The following is a 17,030-nucleotide window of genomic DNA, read 5'->3' as shown; positions in this document are numbered from 1 at the left end:
CTTACCCTTTGTGAGATGGAGAAGAGCACCCTCCCCTGGGAGTTTCCTCCCCCACTTGTGTAATCGAGCATTCCCTCATGCCTGCCCCCTGGCCAACCCTGATCTGCTTTCCATTGCTATCTTGTTGCCTTTTCTAGAAGTTTGTGTAAATGGGGCCATACGGTGTGTGGGCTTCTGCGTTAGACTTCTTTTACTTAGTATAATGCTATGCTCATCTCTGCAGCCGAGATTCATTTTTGATTCCTTCTCTCTGCTCCCCTTATTAACCTGTTCCTGAGACTTCTTGATTGTCTCTTACCTCTTAATGTCTCAGCATTTCCCTGCTCGTAGTCCATGTTCCCAAAGGCCTCTGTGCCTTGAAAAATACCCTCATTTTGCCCTGGCTCGTTTCTCTTTCCTTGTGTCCACTTCTCCGCTGGTGACTGCAGGCCTGCGGGATGCTGTCCTGTGAGCTTTGCCTGCTCGGCCAGGCCACACCCCGATGCATTAGCTCAGGCTTCTCTCTGCTTTCCTCCCTCACTTGTTGGATCAGAAGCTGCTGGAGGGATAGGGGGCAAGGACTGTATTTTAACTGCTTTTGTTTCTTCAGTACCCCGCTCACTTCCTGACTCAGTGTACCTCTCAGTAAATTTTCTCCACCTGTGGCCTCACGGAGGCTCCCGCTGTCTTCCCACTTAGCTCCTTAGAGTGAGAGTTTCTTTTGTTTTGTTTGACTTAATTCATTTATTTTAGCAAAATGAAGGTTCAACATAGATACTGAGAAATGAACAATATTAACGAGAGAGTTTTGTTTTGTCTTGCAGTTTCTTTCACTAAAGAATGTAAAGTCAAAGGTCAGAGAAGGAATTTGCCAATGCAGATAAAAAAGCAGGAGGCCTGTTTGACTCCTTTCTCTACCCACAACACTCTTCATCTGGTCTACATGACAGATCTCTGCTCATTCATCATGGCCCAGAAAAAAAATCTGATGGTTTTTTCCCTCTTACTAATAGATCAGTTGTAGTATTAAAATTGCATTTATCTCATTGTAAAAAAGATGTATTTATATACACAATTGTCTTTCCTACTAGTTTGCTTATCGAGGACAATTACCATGATTTTTTTTAACTTTTCACTTTGAATCACATAGTTAGTTATGAGACATGTAGAAAATATTCAGAAATACCCATAGAGTCTCAAAACGGTCCAGTGGCATAAACTCAGAACTTTGGTGAGAGAAGAGGAAGACAACAGAGAAAGGAGGAAAAAGTGAGGTGGTTTGGATGGGAATGATGAGAAGGAAAAAAAGTGTGTTTCTTTTGATTGTTCCGGGTGAAAATACTGGATATTTCAAACTTTACAACTCAAGGCTTTTCTAGAGTTGACATATGCTTCTGCCAAATGAAGATTAACACATTCGCTTGGCTGACAAGTGGAATTGGTAGTTTGTTTTAGCCCCTTGTAGAGGGACCCCCGACCGTCCAGACCTCACACTGCCGTCACCAGAAAGGGCCAGATTGTCTGCTTTAAATATGTCCCTCGTCGTATGTGTCCAGTAAGCTTTTAAAAAGATTTTATTTATTAGAGAGGAGAGAGAGAACCCCAAGCAGACTCCATGCTGACTACAAGCCCAATGTGAGGCTCGATCCCAGGCCCCAAGATCACGACCTGAGCGAAACCAAGTGTCCAACTCTTAACCAATTGCACCACCCAGGCACCCCTGTGGCCAATCCCCATTTAAAAAAACTATTTATGGAGTGATAGAATTTTAAATTGTTGACCAAGAAACATTTCTTACAATTCTGACCTTTTGGGTCTCTTTACTATTTATTTCTCCCGGCTTCCATTTCTATTTCTGCAGATTGAAAAGATCCAGATCTTTAAAAAGCTCTGCAAGTGATTTTATCCATTACAAATATGGCCTACTTTTGTGTCTTTTGTCACGTCCAAGTTATATTTCACATAACAATTTTGTTTATTTTTATTTTTTGCCTAGATAATACATTCCTCTGGTTCCAAATGTTTGTAGAGATAAAGGTCCTCCCTAGTCTAATTTTTAAAGAGGAAAGAGAAGAGTTTTATTTGAGTCCAAGTTAGGTCAGCTGCCCAGGATACACATTCTTCATAAAGAAGAGAGTGTTCTGGGGAAGGAATACCTGGTACAGGGTTACATATGTTTTTTACATTTTAAAAAGTTACCAATCATCATGATGAAGAACATTCCAGAAAGTTACAGACTTCATGTAATGTTTTTAGTATGTGCAAGGCCATATGACTTTAATCTAATTGGAACTAGGGATATTTTAACATTTTTCTTATCTTTATGCTTGGAAAGCTCCTTTTTGGTTATTTTTTTTAACGAAGCAGATGTACAAAGTGCTCGGGGCAGAAATAGAGCCCGCTCTGAGGTTTTGCTGAGTCATCCTGACCTGGGTAAATGTTAGAGTAGAGCCTCCTGGGAGCCCAGGAGCGGGGCCCACACACCGGAAACATTGGACGTTTCCTTTATTTTACTAATATTATTAGTTTCTTTAAGAAATAGAATGATTTATATTCTCTTCTTTGCCAGAGCCCATTCTAGGTGAGTGTGTGGAGAGGAGCCCACCCCTTCCCATGTGGTGAAAACTTGAGCTATGCCCAAAGAGAGGTCAGGCCTTTGCATCGGCTATTAGGAGATGATCTATGTACAGTAGGATATAGTTTTAGGGTGGACCTGGCCACATACTCTCATCATGTCAGAAAGACCAACCATGTGATTTAGGGGGAGGGCTTTGTTGCTCTATCAGTCAGCCTGGAGAGTAAGTTCAAGCACATGGGTAATCAATCACTTAGGCCGATATAATGAAGCCCCAATAAAAACTCTGGACATGGAAACTCAGGTGAACTTCCTGAGCTGACAATACTCCGTGCAGGGTCACACATCGATGCCAGGAGGGTACGTTAACCCTGAGGACAGCACAAGTTTCATTTTGGAACCCTGCCAGAATCTGCTTTATGTGTGTTTTCTTTTGGCTGATTTTAATCTGTGTCCTTTCCCTGTAATACGCTGTAACCAGTGAGTCTAACAGCTTTGATGAGTTCTGTGACTCCTTCTAGCAAAGTATCGAACCCAGAGGTATTTCGGGGAAACCTCAAAACTTGCAAATAGCATCAGAAGCGAGGGAAGTCTAGGGGACTGTGCCCCTGCACTTTGCTGTTTGACTAACTCAGGTAGAGGGCTAAACATCTCTTCCGATTTAACAATGCTTCTCAAGAAACTGATTGATAGTAATATAGCAAATAAATTTAATTATTTCTAACACCCCTCTTATTACAATATTAAAGAGCAAGTCTTCTAGGAGCCCTTTGGGAAATCTCAGCCCGATTTAGATGCAAATGACATCAGGATTTGATTTGAGGAGGAAAAATATTGAAAGTTGTGACGTAGTAAACACCTAACTAAATAGGATCACAGGTTATCGAGAAACAATACTTGGCTGCCTATTTAACCAAGTGACAGTAAGATTTTAAAAGTGAACACAGAAGACTTTCCATTTCTGCTCCAACATGCGAAAAGTTTGGGACTCACCACTCTCATCCTCAGAACAAGAGAAAAGGTGAACACTCTGAAAATTAATAACTCTCCTTGGTTATATCAGAATACTGAGGTCACAGGGCAGCCTGCCGACCCAAAACCTGGAGAGGGGGTCAGAGTGAATCACAGCTGGTGAGAATCACAGGGAATGTTCAGTAAACCCAAAGAAAGCAGAAACGGGGTGGAAAACAAAGTATAAAACAAAAAACAAGGGAAATGAATAGAAAATATTTACAAATACAGATCTTTCTTGACTTACAAGAGGTTTACGTCCCTACAACCCACCATAAATTGAAAATATCATAAGTCAAAAATGCATTTAATACACTTAACTTACAGAACATCATAGCTTAGTTTCGCTCACCTTAAATGTGCTCAGAATGCTTATGTTAGCCTACAGTTGGACAAAATCATCTAGCACAAAGCTTATTTTGTAATAAAGTGTTCAATATCCCACATAATTCATTGAACAGTGTACTGAAAGTGAAAAGCAGAATGGCTGTGTGGGGCCAGAATGGTTTTCAGTGTGTGGGTTGTTGACCCTCGTGATCGCGGGGCTGACCAGTCGCTGCGGCTCACTGCCCAGCATCACCAGAGAGGATCTCACCCACATCACACCCTGGGAAACAATCAAAATTCAAAGTATGCTTTCCACTGAACGTGTATTGCTTTTTCACCATTGTAAACTGAACCGTCATAAGGTGGGGACCGACTGCACAGTAATCCACCCTTACACACGGCTTCACTTTTGACAGTCTCAGTGGCCCGTGGTCCACTGAGGTCTGATAATCCTCCTTCTGACGCGTCATCAGAAGGTTGGTAGTAGCCTCACGCTACATCGCAATGCCTACTAGTCATTCAACTAATGCGTTTTTCAAAATCCATCGAACTGTACAACACAAAGAATAGATTCTAATGTAAACTGTGGACTTTAGCTACTAACAATGCCTCAGTCTTGGGTCATCCGTTGTAACAAACAAATCACAAGACGCTAATAATAGGGGAATTTCTGAAGTTGGGAGAAGAAGGAATATGGGAACACTGTACTTTCCGTACAATTTTTATGTAAATTTAAAAATGTTCTAAAGAATAAAGTCTATTTTAAAAAGTCAACATAGGCAGTGATGTGATTATAAATAACCTTAGCTGTTTCAAAAGTGGGAAGACTTTGATATCTTAAATAATCAAGGACATACTGAAAAGAGCTAGTTCTAGGAGTTAAATTCTGCCATTTGGGGAGGAAATGAACTGAATTGTCACCATAGTGCCAAAGCATGTAATGGTGGGGGCTTTTGAGGGGGATTTCGGGGTGGATTTGGAGTTACCCATAATACCAAAGTAAAACAAAAGCCAGCAACAACACCAAACCTAAAGAACTCTCAAACAAGGAAGCAAAATTAAATCCTTACCAAGCTCCATAGACGAATGTCTGGAGCACCTGGATGAGGAGCTGGGCTCCCCGTGGGATCCGTGAGGAAAGGAGCACAGCACGCTTGGGAGGACTCCTTGTCTGGGTGGATGAGATGGGTTCTCAGGTGGGCTTTTACTCCTGTGCGACTCAGAACACCAATCTGTCAAAGACAAAAACCAGGTAAATGAGGACACGGACTTTATTTAGGCTCTTGCGATCGGGAGAGCACTCCACATTGAAGGGTCAGAGTGTTCCCTGCAGGGTAGTTTGCCGGACTCTTATGGGACGGTACACACCTTCCAGGTGAGGTTACTTGGAATTGTTTTGTGTTGGAGAAGCTTCCATCAGATGAATGGAAAGTGTTCATTTGTGTCCAGCTACTTTCAGGGGGATTGTACAGAAAGATTTTGCATAGCAGGACTGAGACTATTCTCCTTAGAAAGTCCTGCTTGCAAGGTGGGCCCTTGACTGGCATCTGGGAACTTCGATTTTAAGAGGGTTCCCACCATTTCCCAGATGACAGGAGTGGCTCACTGCCTAAGCTGTGCATGTAAACCATACTTTTCTTGCTGAACACGTGCTTTCTTTCTGGGTCTGGAGTTTTAATATATGCTAGGCAGCCTCCCCCAAATATCTTGGGTACCGAGTCTTCAGTGAATTTCCCTGGTAGACATTTTTCATGTGTTGTCACAATTTTGGGTTGAAGGAATTAAGCCTGTCCTGTATGACTTGCACCTGGTTTCCTCCAGACTTTGCCCCATGTGCTTTTCCCTTTGCTGACTCTGCTTTGTATCCTTTTGGTATAGCAAATAATAGCTGTGAGGACAACTATATGCTGAGTCCTGTGAGTCCTTCTCGAATCATTGAACCAGGGGAAACACAGGGACAAATTTTTCTCATCGTAGCTAATCACTGATGAGACAAAGAACAAGACTTGGTGAGGAGTTTGGCCTTATCAGCAGGTTTGAGCAAAAGAGGAAAGATTTGTGTTTGGCCTTGTCCATACCTAAATACTATAATGTTTTGCATTATATAGGAGGTGGAGTTTGTTGACTGCAAATATCTCATACATTTTTTGACATAGGATATGTTAAATTAGTTTTTCAATTATCCAAATAATAGATACTCCCATAATGTAAATATTAAAAAAAACAGAGAAACACCAAAAATATCTTAGTCTCTCCCTTTTAATAATTAGTGTTCTTAGTCATCAAAAAACACAAATTAATGTCACAAAGAAACTTCACGACATCCTGACCTGAAAAGCCACAATTAACATGGCTGATAATATCCAGTATGCGCTAGTCTGTGGAGTGACAAGAAGCCTCATTAAGGTCGCTGTTAATAGTGTACACTAATACGTGCATTTTGGAAAACTGTGTAGCAACATCTAATAAAGTTAAAATACATACATCCAGTATGCATGACCCAGCAATGTCATACATCTATCTGCATATCTATGTACCTATGTATACATGTATATATGTATGTGTCTGTTTATCTGGGAGTTGAGGGTTTATGTACACCCAAAATTTGCACAAGAAGTTTCCATGATTTTTGTAACCTAGAACGGGAAACCAAACGCCCATCGGCATTAGAATGGACAAGTACGTTGTGGTATGACCAAATGGAAGTTGATGAAAATGACCAAAGTGTTTTCACAGATAAAAACACAGATGAATCTCAAAGACAATATTGAGTGAAAGAAGCAAGATAGAAGACTGCAGATTCAATTTGATTTGATGTGTGCGAACGTACAAAATAAATGACAACGTATAGTGAATGTTCCGACCAGTGGCTAACTTTGGGAGGATAGCAAAGGAGAGGAATCCTGGGAGAGCTGAGGTGGTTACACAGGAATGTAAGTTTGTAAAAATCATCAAGCTGTGCACTTAAGATTTGCATACTTTACTGTACGTAATTTGTACCTTAATAAATGAAAGGGGGAAAGAATAAAAACAACTGAAAGAGTAAAAAAATATTTGAGGTCCTAATTAGAATTTATCCCAGATGGTGTTGTCTTGAATTCTTCCAGCAGGAAGCTTGGAATCACTACATCCCAACCGTTGCCTAATTCATATCCTTAGAAACCGTATATAAAATTTTCGTAATTTTTTTTGTTCTTCCTATAATACTCGGGAAACTTTGAGTACGTTTCCCCAGTGTCTAATTTTTATGTTGGTGTAATTATTTTTGAAAAGGACAAAATGTTACATTTGCAGAAAACAAGACAAGGACTTTACTTATTTTTCCTGAAATGTAGGATCCAAAAAAGAAAATGAACTGTTCAGAAAAGGTTATTTTTAAAAGTAATTGACAAAAAAAAAGCCTGGAGGCTGGCCGAGATAGCTCAGTTGGGAGAGCGTTAGACTGAAGATCTAAAGGTCCCTGGTTCGATCCCGGGTCTCGGCAGGTGTCTCAAGTCTTTTTGCAAACGTCCTTAACTTTCCCATTACTGATTGACTGTGTAAACCGTGAATACCCACCCATACCAAATGTCAATCTTTAAATAAGTTGAGTCCCCCGTGCTACCGATGTGGAAAGGAGCTACAGACATTTACCCTCATCACAGAAAGGGCTTCTGTAAGTTCTTTGGCAAAACACAATTCTATGTCCATACGCCTAATTGCTCCCAGCAATTCCTTGAGGTAAAAAGAACCTTCCCAGTGCCTTTTTCAGAGCACTTGGGTGTTATTAAATGCATCTATAAGAATCAGGACATGGGGGGCGCCTGGGTGGCACAGCGGTTAAGCGTCTGCCTTCGGCTCAGGGCGTGATCCCGGCGTTGTGGGATCCAGCCCCACATCAGGCTCCTTTGCTATGAGCCTGCTTTTTCCTCTCCCACTCCCCCTGCTTGTGTTCCCTCTCTCGCTGGCTGTCTCTATCTCTGTCGAATAAATAAATAAAATCTTAAAAAAAAAAAAAAGAATCAGGACATGGGCACTTCCAATTCTTCGCGTAATTACCTCTGCTCCTGCTTCACTTAGTGTTGGGCCTCACAGATCCTTACATTATCGTCAGCACTTTGAATCCTGTAAAAAGTTTTGGTTTTCTTATACAATATTTGCTTTTCAGCTGCGGGGACAGGCCTAGTGCATCATTTTACTATGGAGAAAGGCATGAATGATAGCATAAACATAAATTGAAATTTAGTAGTATTTATTAAGATTATATGTGATGGCATGCATACATACATATATGCTGTAAAATATAATAGGAATTGTTAATATTGATTTATTATTTTTTCTGAGACAGTGTTGGATAATTTATAGGCTCTAATCTGGAATATAACACACATAATTTGAAATCCTCTTACGAGACATTCACGGCAGATGCTCCCTTGTGTTTTGCCAATGATGTAGGTGGAGATGTTTGCTTGACTATGCATGGAATATTTTGGGGAGGATAAACAAGAAACCGAGAGCTCCGGTGGCCTCCGAGGAGGATTTGGGGGGTAGTTGGAGTCTGAGACCGGTGGAGATTCGTTCTGTACCACGGTGTAATGTTAAAGGACGGATCTTTTAAGGAGCCCTTCTTTTGATCCGGAGTCACTACTAGTAACGTTCATACAAAATATTTCATTCAAAAGCAGGATACAGAAAAAGACAGTTCTTGGATCGGGAGCCCTCCGTCTACCCGGGACGCAGCTGATGGCGGGGGTGAGGACAACAGACCCACATCTTGGGTTTCGCCAACTGGCAAGATGCTGGTTTTTCTAGGAGAGCGAGTGCCCGGCGTGCGTAATCCTCCCGAACACCCTAGGGCGGAGTCGGGAAAGTCAGGGAGGTCTGCCACCCGGGAAACTCCGTTTGTCCGGAGGAGGAAGGAGTCAACGGTAATCCTTTTGGGGTTGAAAGGCCCGTAAACAAGCGAGGTGCGTCGCGGTGGCTTTGCCTGCGGACCTCGGGGTCCGTGACACGGTTGGGGATGCAGTTCCTCGCGGGGACAAGGAGGACGCAGCCCGCAGAGGCCACGTCGGAGAGCGTCCTTCCGTGTGGGGTCGAGGCTTGGAGGCCCTGCGCCCCGGAGCAGAGCCCCTGCAGCCTGGAAGAATGCAAGGTGGAAAATCCGTGGGACTTGGCCCTCGACCTGGGACAGTGGACATTGGAGGCTCAAGCGTCTCCCCTGCGCCCGCGTTGGCTTTCAAATCAACGAAGTAATTACTTGTTGATTCACTTAGTTCCAAACGAAAGTATTCGCTGAAAATTGTCTAGGCGTCGGTCAGCAAGAAAATTGGAAAGTTACAAGGGAACTAACACAAGGTTTCCTGAAGTGCCGAAGACGCCTCCAACCTGTCTCTGGGTATGGAAGCCAGCCGATAAGCTCGCTGGGGACCGCAGGGCGCACCTCTCCGGCTCCCGCCTCCGCCGCCCAAGGCGGGGGTCACGCGGCTAGCACCCCGCAACCTGAATGACGCACAGAATGTGCGGTTGGATGAGAACTTTAACCCTCAGCCGGGCGCTGCCATCACCTCGTCCTCTGCAAACCTCCGCGGCCCCTTTCTCCCACCCCTAACAAGACAAGTCACCTGGACTTGGCGGGTGACAGGTGCTGTTGGGGGCCGTGGTCCAGCACTGGAGCGCACGGCTGATGACGTCAGTGCAGGTGTCTGCGGCTCTTCCGCGACCCCGGGGCACCGGATCCTTTCCTCCACCGCTCGTCTTCGTTTCCTCGCCTTGAAACAACCTGAACTTAATCGGTCATTAAGTTACAGTTCATGGAAGACAAGTGTGCAATTTGTGTTCCAGTGCTACAGACACGCTTCTGAAAAGGGGGGACTCCCTTCACCAACAACTGAAAATCCGGCAACAGTGCACCCTCCACAAGGATAGATTCAGTCTGCGCAAAAGTTCCTCCGTGGGTTTTCTTCTCCAAATCCGAAGAATTGAAAGAATGTGGATTCCTCATTACAGTCTATGAATATGCAAAGATCTCCTTAGAAAGAGGGGGAGGAAGAAGAGAAAGAATTCCCTTTAGTTTTAGACGCACAATAATGTAGAGGAGATTACTTTTTTTTAAAAAAAGAAGAGGCCTATCTTCAAGGTGGCCGGTTAGCTCAGTTGGTTAGAGCGTGGTGCTAATAACGCCAAGGTCGCGGGTTCGATCCCCGTACGGGCCACGTTGGATGCTCTTTTGCCCTTCCTCTGCCCAATTCAAACCACCTATAAACCCAAATCGCCCGTGCTCCGAATCGAGACTTCAGACATTGTCCCTCTCAACAAGAAGGCTATGGATTTTCGTCTCGCTTTGCTTGTTTTTAATAAAAAGTAACGTACACCTGCTAGGAAGACTTCACTGAAGAAACTTGAAGGAGTTGCGTGGGAGCCAGGCGGTTGTGTCTTAGGAAAGGGGAAATTGAGGAGTTTTTGAAATATGCCTGCTCAGTTATTAGTGAAACTCAGGAGACAATATTATCTGGGCGCGTCAAAGAATTTTCAAATTTCTGTAGAGAAAAGGAGTCCTGCGCAAGTAGGGCAGCGAGACACGCGCCGTGTTCCAGTCGGGTCTGTGCTTGGTCCTTCCTTTTCACCGAGAACCCTCCCTCCCAGCTGCCTGTGAGGACAGGGCACCGAGTGAGGCGCGGGCGGTGGCCGGAGACCGCGCACCTGCGGGCGCCAGGCACGGCTGCTCACCTGCTTTCTCCGGTTTGGTCTCCGGCCCCCAACGGCGCACGCGGTGACTGCAATTCACCCGCGATGCACACCGAGGAGACAAGCTACACATTCGGAAATCCGTCCACATATGAAGATGGTCTTTTGGGTTGGTTTGAGGACTTGCCTCCCACTTGGCAGTGATTTCCCTCCAGCCTCTACGCGCGGCCTCGATGCACAGGGAGGAGGCGGGTCTGTCCAGAGAAGCAGTCCGAAAGCTGCCACCTCCCAGGTCTTCCTTACACTCTGATCTTCTCCAGGCTGTTTACCTTGGCAAAACAAGGGATTCCTGTTGGTTCTCTGTCCCCCGGGGGCCTCTGCCCCGACGAAGGCTCGGCTGCGCACGTAGGGACACGTCGGGGAGGAGTGGCGACCGCGGCCTTCAGGGCCAACCTCTATCTAGAGGGCTCAACTGAGGCAAAGAGCCGCTCGTACCCGTGTCCCCGCAGCCGAACCTTCCTTGCCTCAACATTTCCCCAGGAGATGTCGGCCCCCTTTCTCTTTGCTGGTAGCCAGGCGAGAAAGGAACTGCACAGGCGAGACCTCTGGGGTGAGGACTCTTCCCAACAGGGAAAAAATATCGATGGAGAAGACACTGGAAGAAAAGTTACTGTTTATTTTTCTTTAGAGTCTCTTTGATTTTAAAACCTTCCTTTAATGGTCCTTTTCAGCCAATCTCCTGTCTCAAGTTCAAGAAGAGATAAAAGGAGAAAATCTTAGAGGATCGTTCCTTTGATGCTTCGGACGTCTCTTTCAGACGCAACCAACAGCCGATTTGGGAGAGCATCCGCGAAAGTGAAAGATCAGTTCCAGGAAAGTGTATTCGAAAGACTTTAAGGGTTGCTTCAATGTTTTTTTTTGTTTTTGTTTTTGAAAAACTACCTTGAAAGTGTGAAGAAAAAAGCAAGCTTAGCGAGCCAGCCAGGAGTCGAACCTAGAATCTTCTGATCCGTAGTCAGACGCGTTATCCATTGCGCCACTGGCCCGCACCTGTCATACCACTCTCAATATTAGTATTTTCCATTACTGTACACAATTCATACCAGCCGAAGAAGTGGCTGATTTTTTAATTTAGACAGGGATTAAGAACAAAATCTGTACCAATTCTGGGAAAGCATAATTTATTTTGTGACTTGTTTGCATAACCTACATTTACATAAAATGTTTTCATTGAAAACAGGTCAGTCTTCACTTATTTTCTGACTGTATGCATTGGAAACTTGTTTGGTGCTTAGTAGCTGTTTGTTTTGTTTTTGTTTTGTTGTTTTACTTGACCATATCTCCATGGACTCAGTTTCCACGTTCTCTCTTCACTCCTTACCCAGTTTATATTAGTGCCTAGTTTTGAGCTCTTCATTACTGCCCTCCCCCACCCACAACATTCATCTGTCCACAAATTGCAATAAACACAAAATGCAAAAATGAGGCAAGAATTCAATAGCTGAAAATGCAAAAGTGCTGAGGAGATGAGGTTTCATATGGGCTTGAAAAGGCAAAGTCAGAAGTCCAAATATATCCTCTCTCTGCCTCAATTTCCTCATTTACAAAAAGTGCTTCAAAGAGCGCTTGGCAAATATGATGGAGTATTATCCTAAATTTTTTATGGCTCTCACCGGCCTTTGATGTCAGTACAAACACTGAAGATCACTGACTGAGAATGCCTTTAAGGAAGCTGCTGGCTCTCTATAATCAGAAATGGTATCTATTTCCCCAAATTTCAAAGTCTCCTGTGTTCTCTTTGCTGCTGTGATCAGACACCGGCCAGATATAACAATTTCACCTCAACACAGCCAGTATTTTTGAGTGCTCCAAGTCCAAAGCTCAGCGTGGACAGTGGGGAGAGGGAGCTCTGGCGGTTCACAGGTGCCCAGATGACGAAAGAAGATAATGGAACATATAACTAGCTGGCGACACCCTCCTAAAATATTTGAGTTATAAATTGGAACTGCCACTTAAGGGGTTTCTCTGTGGTGCTGGTCAGGGAGCCATTTGATTTTGCAGAAGCTTCAAGCTGTGGGTCCCACACCAAAAAGCATAACGCTGTGAGCAGGATTTGAACCTGCGCGGGGAGACCCCATTGGATTTCGAGTCCAACGCCTTAACCACTCGGCCATCACAGCCCCTCTTATAAGCCCTTCACTCATTAGGCTGAAGACAAGTATATGTCATTTACCATGTAGTCTGTTAGAATAGAGAGGATGACTGGTTCCTCAGTGTCCCCTCAAAACCTTCTCGAAGCCCAGGCTTCCATATTTCACTTAATGGCAATTTCAACTTTTCAGATATTTAGGTAAAAATCTTGGCGACACCCTTGACCTCAATTATTTTTTCATTCCACATACGTGAGGGGATTCTCTTTTCCTCACCCCTCAAAATGCATCTAGATCCGAAAAACTTATCACCCAACTGCTATCACCCTGGCTTATAACACCTTCATCTCTGACATGGAATATTGCAAAAATCTCTTAATAGGTTTCCCTTCTTCCACCCTTTCCAGCCTTACAAAACACTCAATGATAAGCAACCAGAAATCTTTTTGAACCAAAACACTTTGAGCACAGGTTTGCTCAAAACTCAACATCTCATTTCATCAGAGGAAATGCCAAAGCCCCTACTTGGGCTGCTGAGTTGCCCGAGATCTCATTTCTCCCACTGCAGCCCTTGCTGGGATATTCTTGCTTTATGTATGTATGACCCAGCTCCTTACCCACTTCAGGTACTTTCTCAAATATCAACTCACCAGAAAACACAGCCTGAACATTATGTCTAAACCCTACATTCCCCTCGTTCCAGTGTTCCTTCCTGTTCTTTGCTTTATTTTTCTCCATATCACTCATGGTCCTTTAGCACACTCTGTACCTTACTTATTTTGTGTGGAACCATGTGAATTATGGTTTTAAATGCAAGTACTCCCAGCTCCACATTACATGCTTCTTCCTTAATATCTTTTTGGATACGTGTGTATTTTCTTCAAATTCCCAATGCCCTGACATTCACAATTTCCATATGTAAGGAGGAAGAATTTTTCCTCTATTCTGTTAGGTTTGCAGCAGGAGCCTGTGAGTCCAATTGACAAAGGATAGATTAACAGGAGAAAAAGCTTACAAATTTTGTTGATGTGGATATTTTTTATTTTAATTTAATATGCATGAAGGCTTCCCAGGAAAGAAGTGAGAACCCAAAGAAGCAGTTAGACTCAAAATCTTTTATACCATCTTAACAACATTGTAGGGAAGAGGGTAGACAAAGAAAAGGGGGAGTTTGAGCTTCTAAGGGCAATATTTGTGGGAAGGTAACTATATGGGGAAACTAGCGGAAGCCGGGGTTATTTTAGCAGGATTTGTTTCTGCAGACTCATCTTGGCGCTGAGTTTCCATTTCTAGTGATCAGGGTAGTTCTCTTCCTCTGGTGTTAGAGATGGAAGGGGAACACCTTCAGAAAGGGATGTTTATGCCCTGCTTTTAAGCAGACAGGAGGAAGACAGAGAGCCCTTCCTGTTTGCTTTTCCCTAATTGATCTCAGCTCAAAATAAGCCTTGTGCTAAAGTGGCATATTTTGGGTCGCAAATATTCACGTTTGTTTTTAAGTCTGAGACTCTCAAAGGAAAGTACAAGTACATGTCTAAAAGGAAATAAGTTCAGAAGCAAAGAAATCAGCTGTTTCCGCCCGGTTTCGAACCGGGGACCTTTCGCGTGTTAGGCGAACGTGATAACCACTACACTACGGAAACCCCATTGAACATTATTTTGGTAGAAGTAAGTATTTCTTGATGCCCCACGTCCTTTTCCTGGAGATTTCCCTTTACGAAGTTAACACTATTGTATACCAGTAGAAATGCGTTCGTCAAATATATCTACTATAACATTCAAAGAAGCCTATTTAGAACAGTCAAAAAATTGGAAATTACCGCAGTGCCCCTGATGGCTTTCTAGAGAAAATGACATCAGATCTGAGACTTCACAGACGAACAGAGTATAATGAATATGCTGCAGAGAGGTTAGAACAGGGATTTTGACCTTGGGAACCGGAGTGTGCGTGATGTTGGTGGTGGGAGGGTATCCAAGGGTTCGAGGCAGGGCATGGAAATAAATGAGATTAAATGGGAATATGTAGGCCAGATCAGAGAAAATAAGGGACGTGCCTTCCAAAGAGGGGAGGGTATATTTTAATCTAAATATTAGGAGAGAAGTTGGAGCCTAACCTTTAATTCTTGGAGTGTAGATGTCATCAGTGAAGATTTCTTAAAAAAAAAAAAATCAAAATGTAATTTACATAATTAAAATGCACTAATCTTAAGGACACAGCTCAATGAAAAAGAAAAGTCACATCAACTCATTGATTCAATAAACTCAGCAAATGACAGCCAGGATAACCACAAAGAAAATTGTAACTACCCAAATTATACTGAACTGCTTGAAAACCAAAGATTAAAAAAATCTTAAAAGCAGCTGGAGGGAAAAGGGAATACATTTTAGGTGAAACAAAGGTTAAATGGAATCATAAATATTAAATCAAAGAAAGGTAGAAAAAGAGGAACGAAAAACAAGTGGGACAAATGGAAAACAAATAACTTGATGATGGACTTACATTCAAATATAAATAATTGCATTTAATGTAAATGAGATAAACACACAATTAAAGGGCAGAGATTGGCAGGTTAAATAGTAAAATAAAACAAAGAAAAACAGGAGCCAACTGTTCCCTGCTTACAAGAGACACATAAGATGAATAAAGATGACAGGTTGAAAGCAGAGTGGTGAGGGAAGATACACCTTGAAAGCATGAACCATTAGAAAGCTGGGTGGATATATCAATATCAGTTAGAGTAGACCCCGAGGTAAAAAGTAAGAATAAAGATAGAGGCATATTCAATAACAATAAAATGATCAATTTACCAAGAAGCCTTATTAATTCTTACATGAAGCAAAACTGAGAAAACTAAAAAAGAAATAGTACAACCACAACAATTAAAGACCCCTTTGAATAGCTGATGAGAGGCTGAAAGATAAGGGGAAATAAGTAGGATACAGAGGATTTGAACCACAGCTAGTAACTGATCAACTTGACCTAGTTAGCACTTATAAGAAACTATACCTAACTATTGCAGAATACACATTATTTTCGAGGGCACATGAAAAATTTACCAAAACAGGGCCATCAAACAAGTCTCACAAATTTTGAAGGATTAAAATAACTAAAAAAATTTTTTGACAACAGAATTAAACTAGAAGTCAATAACAAAAAGGTAAGTAGAAAATTCTTGGATATAGGGAAACTTAAGCACCACACGTCTAAATAACCCACATTCTAACTAAAAGAATGAAAGTACATGCAAGTAGAACAGTGCTTAGAGGGAAATAGGTAAGTTTACATGTGTATATTAGGAAAAGAAGAGAGGGTTAAAACTGGGAAATTTTAAGGAGGAAAAGATGTTTTATATTTTAAGCCAGAAACTTCACTGTATTGAAAATGGTTTTGATGCCCGGTCTTGAAGATGGCGGGGACAAGAGGAGGCTATTATAGATTATGGTCAAGAAGAGATATTGAAGACCCAAATAGGGAGCAATAGAAGGACAGAAGGAAAAGACATCATACACATGTTGAAGGCAAAGTCAACAAGGCTTTCGGATGATTTGAAGTTGGGAGGAATCAAGGTTAACCACAGGTTTCCAATGGGATTGATGTCAGTTGAGTTCATGGTGAACCATGTTAGTGTACCTATATGAAATTCAAATGGAGGTGGAAATATGAGTTTGAAGCTAGGGCGAGATCTGTCTTAGATGTGGATATCTGGGGAGATCAGCTCCAGGCAGGCAGCCAAGATGTTTAGAGGGGATGAAGAAATTTTGAGGGATGAAGGATCAACTCGAGACTCTGCAATGAGTCAAGATGTAAACATCAGCCCTGGAAAGAGCCAAGATGCTCGAGATACTTCCAGTTGCCATTGTGGCATAGGTGCAAGACTCAAGAACGTAAAGCATCTGAGAGTGTTTGGCACTCCTGAGTTTGATGTTGTGTACGTGGAATTGAAGACGCAGACTCAGCATTAAACAATCCCAATACACAGAAGAAAATGTGATAACAGGTAACAGGGACAGATGAATCCAGAAGATCTCAGCTGAGTCTGCAGAGTAATGATTTCTGGAAGTAGTTATCCACAGTGTGGTCATCACATTTGTTTCATACCTGAAGTTTTTGTTAGTCACCAAGTGGACATGCTTCCTAACCATTTCCCTTTCCCTGACATTTCTCATCATCGCCATACTTTACCTTTCACTTTTAATGGGCATTTCATTCAAGTGAATTCACCAAACTATCCAGTGCCCAACTTAACCAATGAGCAGACTTGGAGAAGAAAGAACCACACAGCTGGCCTGAGACAACAGCACGCCTGTTCTAACAGCACGAAAGAGGA

General features: G+C 42.7%; 5 non-coding genes across 5 annotated transcripts; 2 read left to right on the top strand and 3 right to left on the bottom strand.

The window, feature by feature from the left end:
• Positions 1–7,303: 7,303 nt before the first annotated feature.
• On the top strand, positions 7,304–7,376 carry TRNAF-GAA. The gene has a single exon. It is a non-coding gene; the product is annotated as a tRNA-Phe (tRNA).
• Positions 7,377–10,009: 2,633 nt separating this feature from the next.
• Positions 10,010–10,083, top strand: TRNAI-AAU. Its single transcript has one exon. It is a non-coding gene; the product is annotated as a tRNA-Ile (tRNA).
• A 1,445-nt stretch (positions 10,084–11,528) lies between these two features.
• Positions 11,529–11,601, bottom strand: TRNAR-ACG. Its single transcript has one exon. It is a non-coding gene; the product is annotated as a tRNA-Arg (tRNA).
• Positions 11,602–12,653: 1,052 nt separating this feature from the next.
• Positions 12,654–12,735, bottom strand: TRNAS-CGA. Its single transcript has one exon. It is a non-coding gene; the product is annotated as a tRNA-Ser (tRNA).
• Positions 12,736–14,272: 1,537 nt separating this feature from the next.
• TRNAV-AAC lies at positions 14,273–14,345 on the bottom strand. Its single transcript has one exon. It is a non-coding gene; the product is annotated as a tRNA-Val (tRNA).
• Between the last annotated feature and the right edge of the window lie 2,685 nt (positions 14,346–17,030).

Source organism: Ailuropoda melanoleuca, chromosome 5 (assembly GCF_002007445.2).
Source record: "Ailuropoda melanoleuca isolate Jingjing chromosome 5, ASM200744v2, whole genome shotgun sequence".
NCBI lineage: Eukaryota > Metazoa > Chordata > Mammalia > Carnivora > Ursidae > Ailuropoda > Ailuropoda melanoleuca.
This window is presented reverse-complemented; position numbering and strand designations above follow the sequence as displayed.